Consider the following 11,650-nt stretch of genomic DNA (forward strand, 5'->3'; position numbering starts at 1 on the left):
TGAACCACATAATTTCATTATCAACTTAATGATCTAGGCTTGTAAGAAAACATTCATTTTAATATTTATCCTTGTTTTCAGACATTTAGCTGTTATATATTATAAGAGTAGAAATAAATCTTTCAACTTGAGAATAACATAATGCTCCGACTGATAAGTAGTTGTATCAAAATCAAAGAAAATGCGAACAGAAAATTGTAACTTGCATTTCAACTTGAATGACAACTTATTCACGCGTGGACTGAATGTTCACGGCCCTCCAGTGGCTCAGTAAATCTGAAGGATTATGACGCTAACAAATGGGTTTCGATATATTTTATGAAAACAGTGCGGTTACCATATTTCGTAGTTTAGTACTTAAAAAGAAAAACAAAACAAATAAACATCCACACCACACATTCTGTGGTTGCGTATTATTTCTTCTGAGTATTGTATTAGTAACCTGAAGAAGTGCAACTAATCAGCAGCACTTGTCACTACAAGGGTTTTAAATTGAATAATCAGGTTGATTATCTTTTTACGACGTACACATAGCTCACTCTGTAGAGTGTTCAGACAACCTTAAATTATTCAATACGCAGTTTAGCACGCTAATGTATCATTAGCTAAGGGACAGTATAAAAAAGAACTATATTAACAATGATAATATTATTTATAGAGTTAAAAAAAGATTCGACACTTACATACGAAAACACATATTATTGACCATCTTCTATAGTTAAACAACGACAAACTTATACCCGAATGTGTTTCCAAATAAATTAGAATGCATAGATATCATAATAAAATAATTTATGTTTTTTTTTGTCTATAATAATATCAGATATTGGCACTTATAATCGCACTTTGGCTGAGTTTTTCAGCCAAATTGAAATGTATTCAAGATGACAAATAATGAATTCACAGTTCAATATAGTTTTAAGTTGTATAAAGCCAGATTTGATGTAGGCTCTCTATATCAGTTTTTCCTTTGCAGAAAGCAGTCGATATGTGCACAAAATAAATTTTCTGGTCATCAAGCATAGTTACTTTATTTTAGAGTTGACTTTACAGTTGAGAAAATATGTTTTATGTTTAACGGCTTTTTTATTATTAATATCATGATTTAAAATGAAATTAAAGATTGTCACTGCCATTCTTGAATAAGTATTTGAAGATATTATGAGAACACAACGATTGAAAAATGTTTTTAAATAACTTTCTTTTCAGAAGTGTTATGTCGAAAACGTAATCATTTTTCAACCATAAAGTTGTGATAATTTCTTTTGTTTTTTGTAGTATTAAAACAGTAAACTAGCAAGTTTATATTTATCTTTCAGTCTTATATAAATATACATTACATTTCGTTAATGCATTGGATAACGATCAGCAAAATAGTTTTGAAGCTGATAAATAGTATTACCAAAACTTATGGAAGTGTTCAAATGATCCACTCACATAAGTATAAAACAATGAGTAATTGGAACTAAATGGTCAGTTTAACATTTGTGCAATACATTATTACAAAGAAAAAAAAAATACAGAAAAGAAATTATTTCTGAAACACCAATAAATTTCGTACTTATGGTACAATAAGTTAACAATGTACAATTTTGAAATAATTTTAAAATGTCATGTATTCTTCCTCATAAATTGTCAAGTTGTTCAGTTGCTCTTTTGACCTTCTCACTTTTATAGAAGCTCATGATGCCTTAATAATATTTGTATTTAGATTTTACACAGGCCAATGCCTCACAGATATCGTTTCACCACATTTGTTGCCTGCTTGGATTCACTGTTTTGCTAGAAAATGAGACTTGTTCTTGAGCCTCGTTCATTACGGATAAGAAAGAAAATGTACCTGTCAGCATTCATTATACTATTATTTCTGGAGAGTTCCACTACAATTGACTAGAATGCAGCCCACAGTTGTACTGGTCCTTTAACAAACCTCAAGGTAGCTGTAGTACGTTAACATTATACCATGTCATCGAACAATCTAGATTTTGTTTCCAAGCAACTTAAATTTGGTATCAACTGATAAAAGTACTCTCCTCCAGTTCCATTCATCATATTCTTTCAACTTTGATGATCATTTTACTCTTTTGTTTAGATTATTTTTCTAAGCAATGGTTTATGATCAGCTGTTATTTCTCTGAAGCTACTTCATGCTATTTTGTATCATACTATTTTGGAAATAACATTCACTACTGTACTTACAGTTTTATTATTGAATATATTTCTATAAAATTGTCTTATTACTTGACTGTATTAACTAACATCACGTTTGAGGAGTTGACTCCCTCTACCTTTACTGCTTCTATTATCAACATTACCAGTTTTACATATTTTTTCAGAGTTTCCATGCAGCTCCTTCTGAAGCATAAAATTTATCACATGGAATTTTTATCTTACACCAAGCAGAACATAGATTTCTACTTGTCTGTCATGTGGTATTTTCCTTGAAGCAATGCGTGAATGTATTATACTAACACTAGGAATAATATGATTATTATTATGACTGCAGTGTTCGAGTGGCACTGCTTGATTGATTAAATGACAATCGTTTACATTGTAAAATGTACTCTAGTGCAATACATTATCCAACAAAAAAGAGAAATATTCCAATATTATATGCATTTTATGCCTTTCATTAATTTTTTATGACTACTTCAAATATAACATAAACTAACGATTTGTGGCGACATGTCCATTTTGATAGGTTTGCTTTGCCTATCTTTATAGTTAATTTAGAGGAGATTTTAATGAATCATACTTAAATTGTTCTAAATAATTATTCTTTATTTTAAATGTATTTGGTAGAAAGCAATACTTGTAAAATCTACTATATAATGATGAAAAACTATCCGTCTCTCACGCCGATATTTCGATTTTTGCGGTACTTGCGCTAAACGACAGAAACAAGACAAGTTTGTCTTTTTAATATTACTCCAGTGGAGAGTGTGTGTGACTTTGGGCATATAATTAGATATGGATGTATATTTATAGTGGTCTTGATGAGTAATGAAGTAGAATCTGGTATACTCGTGTGCAAAAATTCTAATCATTGGTTGAAATTCACCATTATGTTTGATTTGTTGTCAAAAAAGACATTAACGCAACATTACCCAATTTTGTTCAATCTAAACCCTCAACTATAACTATAATAATCCGTATGTGTTATAAACATATTCCAAATGTGAAAATGCTCATATGATTCTTCAGCTCCCAAAGCCAAAACAAGGAATACAATCTAGAATGATTTGTTTGTTTGTTTGTTTGGGAATTTCGCACAAAGCTACTCGAGGGCTATCTCTGCTAGCCGTCCCTAATTTAGCAGTGTAAGACTAGAGGGAAGGCAGCTCTAGTCATCACCACCCACCGCCAACTCTTGGGCTACTCTTTTACCAACGAAAAGTGAGATTGACCGTTACATTATTCGCTCCCACAGCGGGTAGGGCGAGCATGTTTAGCGCGACGCTGGCGCGAACCCGCGACCCTCGGATTACGAGTCGCACGCCTTACGCGCTTGGCAATGCCAGGCCCATCTAGAATGAAGATCCCAAATTTCATAATAAAATTCACTTGTATTTACCATCACATTTAATAATTTGCACATTCCGACAGTTGACTAAGTAAGAATATGTTTTTTAAAATCTGTTTTTCGCATTTTTCAATTTTAAGGATTAATCAAAAAAGAACTTTGTTACATAACTTAAAATATTCAAAAGTGAAAATGATAATCAGGCAATAAACATAAAAATGTTTTGTTTTAAATACTTGAAATAGGATAGGCATTCCTTATACGTATATTATTACTAGATAATGCGACGGATATGTTATTACATATTTATTTAAATACTGATGGTTTTTTCAGTTTAATATATATTTACAAATGCATGTAACTTATACTGTATTACAAAATCATAACCTATTCACCAACTAATGTTGTGGAAGATTCTTGACTATAAGAATCAACAATGTGTATGCGTATATAAAAGCCATTATTATTGTATTAACTCAAATCCCTAGAATGTCACCTAACGCTTATAAAAGGTAACCAACGCAAAGTGCGGAGAGACAGTATATATTAATGGTTTATTACAGTAGGTACAGCGTAAACATCGGAAGTTATTACTGTGATTAGCTTCAGATACCTGACCAAGAAAGTTTATATATTTCGAACATCACAAATCGTTGACTTCTGCGTATTGACGTTGGATGTAAGTATTTTCATGAAGACGTTATATAACTTCAGCTGTGACAAACTCACGTATGATCAGCGAAAAGTCAACTAGCTCCCTGTTAAGAGAATTTTACCAATATCAACGCGAAATTAATTCACCAATCGTGAGCCTTGCATAGTTTTAAAACTTTTCAATATAAATCATTATTTCTAATAACAGTTAGGAGAAATTGTATTACTGTTTGAATATAATAAATATTTTTATTAAGAAAATACTGTGTGTATCAGTTTTCTTAGGAAATATCATAAAAATGATACATATCGAAATTTATTTAACTTCTCAATCTAAATTACAATTTAACTCAGTTTTAGGTTATTTGAAGTCGTAATACGTAACAGTTATAACTAATATTTGGAAAACATATCCAAAAAACATTTATTTAGCAATAAGTTTCTTAAGTAAAATATTAATAATTATTTTCTGTCACATTACATGTATTCAGCTCATGTTTGATAAACTGACTATATGGAATTTAGCAACTAAAGTATATTTAACGAAAATCTCAGGGAAGAACCAAAATTTAAAGTAATTCAATTTCAATCCTGAATCAAGCATTAATTTGGATTAAATGACTTAAATTGACATTCAGTGGACTTTAGAAGCGCTGATATTTGAGAATAACCAAATGATCATTGTGTTGAATATAAGAGTGATGATGTGATATAATAACTCAATAACTTAAACTGACATTCAGTTGAATAAAAGGACATTAAATCAATTTTTTTCCAAAATTTTAGTTGTGGTTGTTTATGTTAAGTCTGTCTGTATAAACAATCTCGCAAAGATTCAGAAATGCATATACAATATTTGCTGTGGATATGTTCTATTCATCTTTGTCACAACGTTTCAGCGTTATTTATTACGACATATCAATATATTTCTGTAATTTTACGTTGGTGTTATTCATTTAAACACAAACTTGAACAAATTTACCGTTGGTGCCTAAGTCAGTATGTGTATAGTTTTATTTTTTACATGTGATATATATTGTTGACTGTGTATTGCTCAAGTCCCTCCTTTTCTCGAATTGTTTAGAACGTTCGTTAGTGTGCGTAGAAATCGACAATGTACTAGGTGTGTATGAAATACCAGTGAATGAAAGTATTGTCGCGAACTTTGATGAAGGTTCTTAAGTGAATTTGTTCCGACATTAGGTTTACTACGAGGAATTAAAAATCGCTCTCGGTAAGAAGTAGGTTTTAACGGTACAAGGACAACCGAACTAGCTATTCAAAGCGTGATGCAACAATATGAACTCAGAATTAATTTCCTCATCGTTTTCTTGAATCAACTATAATATATTTAGTTCTAGACTGGATATAACATTCATTGTTATCTGTAAGTTTCTAAAACTTGTATATGAACTAAAACTATTACTAATAAACGTTATTGTAAATTGTATTATCTTCATATTTCTATAGTAAAAAATATGTGTCAAAAACGAAAATTGTGTGAATGAATCTCGTTGAGAAATATCACAAAATTAATACATATTAATAGATTTGATAAACTACTATTAAAATTTCCGATTATGTGAAGTAGTATTACGCAACGTACATAACATAATAAATCCGAAACTGAAATACGTAACAGTACACGCATACTGTGCAAAACAGTTAAAGAATAATCGTAACTTGTGAGTCTTAGCTATCGCAAAGCCAAACCAGTTATAAAATAATTTTAAACATCCTTGCTCTCTTTTGTTTATTCCTATGCATATTAAGTTCCTACTAATTACTCATGTGATAAAATTCGAACAATTTATTATCCAGCTATATGGTCTTCCCTACCATCTTAATTCTTAGTGTAATGAAAACGAGTGATAATTTAAAAATAGGATATATTTTAAAAGTAGATTTAGAATATCCAAAATCTACATAACTATCGTTCAGTTATAACCCTAGCACCAGAAAACTGAATAGCTACTAAATTTATAAAACGACAATTTTATTTGATAAGAATAATTACGTTCTTCACTATAAAAATCTTAAACGAGTTTTATCAATGAGAGTAAAGCAAAAAAAATGTTAGGGTTCAAACAGTCTGATTGACTAAGAAATATATTAATCTAAATGCATAAATTATAACCAAATGTAATTATGATTTTCAAAAAATAAATAAAATGTTAAATAATTATCTGTTTGGAAATACTGTGGAAAATATCAAAACACGAGTTGATACAAAAACGTGTTCCGATCCAAACAAAGTTTAATAATTAATAACTACACCAAACTTCAGGGACAGAATAATATTTACAGAAGGTTAAATAAACAAATTTATGTTGGTATGAGCATCATAGCTCTTTCGAAATCACTTAAAATTGATATATCATGTTACCTATTCTTATATTTAAGAAATCGAAAGAGATGATCTCTCTTTTTATTGTATACGAAGGCTATAATTTAGAAGTGTTAGACTAGAGAAAAGGTGCCTAGTCATCAACAACCACCGCCAGCTTTTGGGCTACTCTTTTACCAACGAATAGTGGGATTGGGCGTCACGTGATAACGCCGCCTCGGTTGAAAGTGCGAGCATGTTTAGTGCCACGGGATTCAAACCCGCGACACTCGGATTTCAAATCGAACGCCTTAAAAACGCTTCGCTATGCCGGGCAAAACAACATCCGACGAGGCGGATTTGAACCACCGACCTATGGATAACTATAAGCCTACTACAGTCCACCGCTCTACCAACTGAGCTATCGTCGGACCGTCAGACACAAACAATACCATTTGATATTTCTAATTAACCCCGTATGTTTAAACTCTTATTTCATCTGTCATTATTTTTTATGATTTTAAAGCTTTTTCCTATGGATTTGTCTGATATATAATGAGCACCCAATCCATTTGTTTTTGGGTTTTCATATTCTTTTCTATTAGATTAGGAGTTCACCCAGTTTTTTGTATATTCATCCGATGAATCAGGTGATAATATTAACTCATTAATTAAATATATTCAAATTTATTTCTTTTGGCTTATTTAAGTCCTTCCTATAAATCAGATTTTAGGTTATGCATCATATTTCTTCTTTCCCAGTCTAAAACACTTACAAACTCGAATGTTCACTGTATAGATTAAACCATTTCATCAATTCACAACTCCATCTAGCCAATTTTGTCCCAATCTATTAGATTTATGTATAGTACTCTTTACCATCTTATAAGTCTTCAATTACACTTTTACTTCTTATAATTATCTTGTAATGTACACTTTACAATACGTTTTTGTGAAAGAAATAGAAAAAAACACTGCATGGCACCATCCATAAACAACAAAGTAGTTTATCGTTCTCGGAAGAAGCTTAAATGTTAACCTAATGTAAATGACAAAAGATTGGAATTAAAAAAGACGTGTTTTTTTCTCCTGAATAAAGTAAACAATCTTTCTTGTTGTGCTTTGAAGCAGTTATTTGAAGTGCAAGCTTAGAATTGAGTTTTATTATGCTTTTTACCTTGTTATTGTTTTTATACTGTATTATGGTATAATTAAATTTTTTGGATTCTTTTGGCTTTTTACATGTTTTAAACGTTCTTCTGGTACGCAAAATAAACACAACGATTAACACTGCGCATGCAAGTAGTGACTGCGCATGTTGTTTGATTTTTATCTCTTATGATCGGGGCTATTTTATGCAAGTTTAGGGCTATAACAAAATTAGAAATACACGATAGATTGGCAAGTTTTATTTAAATTAGCAAACTAGATATTAACAAACATTACAATTCATTCTGGGAAACGAAAATGAAACCTATGTTTATCACAGAATGCTAAAGATCAAAGCATAAAAAAAATAAAACTTATTGGATTCTTGTAATACATTCTTCAGAGATCTAAAAGGCTGTTATGTGTATTAAACACAAAGTTTTCTAATAACCAGCTGGGTAGGACAGACTAAAACTATTATAATGGGCTATAAAATAACGCAATAATAAAAAAAAAACTGTTCATTGCTTTTATCTCAGGGATGGCGAGTAAGCATTATGAAGCATTATCCTATTGAAAGAAATATTCCACGTAAGAAAAAATAAATATATCATGTGGCCCTTATGAGTTCGACGAGAAGGGTAGATCCATGTCACCAATACGGCCGTTCTATTGCTTAACTAAACAAATGTGCTATCTACCTTGAATCACATAGTGTCAGACAGATGCTAACGAATGTCCATTCCTCTTGAAGGATCATAAAATCGCTCTTGCACAACGCTTACATACAGATATGATTAATAATAATTGTGCACGCAAAATGATACTGCTGATGGATATCATTCACAGCCAGTGAAATGGTAAATTTTCGTATAATAACCATTCAAATTATATTCCCACAGTTCTTCTGACTTAATTGGTACTTAGATCTAAACACCTACTAAAAATAATTTCAGATTTAATAAATGACGTCAACAGATTCTAAAACACAATTTAAACAATCATTAGTTGAAAAATCAAATGCAAATTAACACGCAATAGAATTAATGCAATTCTTCTTTTTTTGTTTTCAGAATACTTAACTGGAAGGATATTAGCCTCAGAGAAATAATCAACGAAAATGACTTTTATGTATAAAAGATATATCTATACACACTAAAGAATGAAATAGTATTAATACAAGAAATTCTATCCTCTATAAAACGTATGTATTTATTTCTGTGCTTATAAATAAAACAAAAAACATTGCCTATCGAATAGCAAACATATCTTGACGTTTAGGGTCTATTAATTTATTACGATAAATCAATATATTTCTGTAATTTTACGTTGGTGTTATTCATTTAAACACAAACTTGAACAAATTTACCCTTGGTGCCTAAGTCTGTATGTGTATAGTTTTATTTTTTACATGTGATATATATTGTTGACTGTGTATTGCTCAAGTCCCTCCTTTTCTCGAATTGTTTAGAACGTTCGTTAGTGTGCGTAGAAATCGACAATGTACTAGGTGTGTATGAAATACCAGTGAATGAAAGTATTGTCGCGAACTTTGATGAAGGTTCTTAAGTGAATTTGTTCCGACATTAGGTTTACTACGAGGAATTAAATATCTCTCTCGGTAAGAAGTAGGTTTTAACGGTACAAGGCCAACCGAACTAGCTATTTTAAGCGTGATGCAACAGTATGAACTCAGAATTAATTTGCTCATCGTGGACTTGAATCAACTATAATATATTTAGTTCTAGACTGGATATAACATTCATTGTTGTCTGTAAGTTTGTAAAACTTGTATATGAACTAAAACTATTACTAATAAACGTTATTGTAAATTGTATTATCTTCATATTTCTATAGTAAAAAATATGTGTCAAAAACGAAAATTGTGTGAATGAATCTCGTTGAGAAATATCACAAATTTAATACATATTAATAGATTTGATAAACTACTATTAAAATTTCCGATTATGTGAAGTAGTATTACGCAACGTACATAACATAATAAATCCGAAACTGAAATACGTAACAGTACACGCATACTGTGCAAAACAGTTAAAGAATAATCGTAACTTGTGAGTCTTAGCTATCGCAAAGCCAAACCAGTTATAAAATAATGTTAATCATCCTTGCTCTCCTTTGTTTATTCTTATGCATATTAAGTTCCTACTAATTACTCATGTGATAAAAGTCGAACAATTTATTATCCAGCTATATGGTCTTCTCTACAATCTTAATTCTTAGTGTAATGAAAACGAGTGATAATTTAAAAATAGGATATATTTTAAAAGTTGATTTAGAATATCCAAAAAATATACATAACTATCGTTCAGTTATAACCCTAGCACCAGAAAACTGAATAGCTACTAAATTTATAAAACGACAATTTTATTTGATAAGAATAATTACGTTCTTCACAATAAAAATCTTAAACGAGTTTTATCAATGAGAGTAAAGCAAAAAAATGTTAGGGTTCAAACAGTCTGATTGACTAAGAAATATATTAATCTAAATGCATAAATTATAACCAAATGTAATTATGATTTTCAATAAAATAAATAAAATGTTAAATAATTATCTGTTTGGAAATACTGTGGAAAATATCAAAAGACGAGTTGATACAAAAACGTGTTTCGATCCAAACAAAGTTTAATAATTAATAACTACACCAAACTTCAGGGACAGAATAATATTTACAGAAGGTTAAATAAACAAATTTATGTTGGTATGAGCATCATAGCTCTTTCGAAATCACTTAAAATTGATATATCATGTTACCTATTCTTATATTTAAGAAATCGAAAGAGATGATCTCTCTTTTTCTTGTATACGAAGGCTATAATTTAGAAGTGTTAGACTAGAAAAAAGGTGCCCAGTCATCAACAACCACCGCCAGCTTTTGGGCTACTCTTGGGATTGGGCGTCACGTGATAACGCCGCCTCGGTTGAAAGTGCGAGCATGTTTAGTGCCACGGAGATTCAAACCCGCGACACTCGGATTTCAAATCGAACGCCTTAAAAACGCTTCGCTATGCCGGGCAAAACAACATCCGACGAGGCGGATTTGAACCACCGACCTATGGATAACTATAAGCCTACTACAGTCCACCGCTCTACCAACTGAGCTATCGTCGGACCGTCAGACACAAACAATACCATTTGATATTTCTAATTAACCCCGTATGTTTAAACTCTTATTTCATCTGTCATTATTTTTTATGATTTTAAAGCTTTTTCCTATGGATTTGTCTGATATATAATGAGCACCCAATCCATTTGTTTTTGGGTTTTCATATTCTTTTCTATTAGATTAGGAGTTCACCCAGTTTTTTGTATATTCATCCGATGAATCAGGTACTAATATTAACTCATTAATCAAATATATTCAAATTTATTGCTTTTGGCTTATTTAAGTCCTTCTTATAAAATCAGTTTTTAGGTTATGCATCATATTTCTCCTTTCCCAGTCTATAACGCTTTCAAACTCGAATGTTCACTGTACAGATTAAACCATTTCATCAATTCACAACTCCATCTAGCCAATTTTGTCCCAATCTATTAGATTTATGTATAGTACTCTTTATCATCTTATAAGTCTTCAATTACACTTTTACTTCTTATAATTATCTTGTAATGTACACTTTACAATACGTTTTTGTGAAAGAAATAAAAAAAAACACTGCATGGCACCATCCATAAACAACAAAGTAGTTTATCGTTCTCGGAAGAAGCTTAAATGTTAACCTAATGTAAATGACAAAAAATTGGAATTAAAAAAGACGTGTTTTTTCTCCTGAATAAAGTAAACAATCTTTCTTGTTGTGCTTTGAAGCAGTTATTTGAAGTGCAAGCTTAGAATTGAGTTTTATTATGCTTTTTACCTTGTTATTGTTTTTATACTGTATTATGGTATAATTAAATTTTTTGGATTCTTTTGGCTTTTTACATGTTTTAAACGTTCTTCTGGTACGCAAAATAAACACAACGATTAACACTGCGCA

At 30.7% G+C, this 11,650-nt stretch overlaps 2 non-coding genes across 2 annotated transcripts; both read right to left on the reverse strand.

The window, feature by feature from the left end:
- Positions 1–6,848: 6,848 nt before the first annotated feature.
- On the reverse strand, positions 6,849–6,934 carry TRNAY-GUA (transfer RNA tyrosine (anticodon GUA)). The gene is given in 2 exon segments: positions 6,849–6,884; positions 6,898–6,934. It is a non-coding gene; the product is annotated as a tRNA-Tyr (tRNA).
- Positions 6,935–10,698: 3,764 nt separating this feature from the next.
- TRNAY-GUA (transfer RNA tyrosine (anticodon GUA)) lies at positions 10,699–10,784 on the reverse strand. Its single transcript is given in 2 exon segments — positions 10,699–10,734; positions 10,748–10,784. It is a non-coding gene; the product is annotated as a tRNA-Tyr (tRNA).
- Between the last annotated feature and the right edge of the window lie 866 nt (positions 10,785–11,650).

This window comes from Tachypleus tridentatus, chromosome 13, assembly GCF_004210375.1.
Source record: "Tachypleus tridentatus isolate NWPU-2018 chromosome 13, ASM421037v1, whole genome shotgun sequence".
In the NCBI taxonomy this organism is placed as follows: Eukaryota; Metazoa; Arthropoda; class Merostomata; order Xiphosura; family Limulidae; genus Tachypleus; species Tachypleus tridentatus.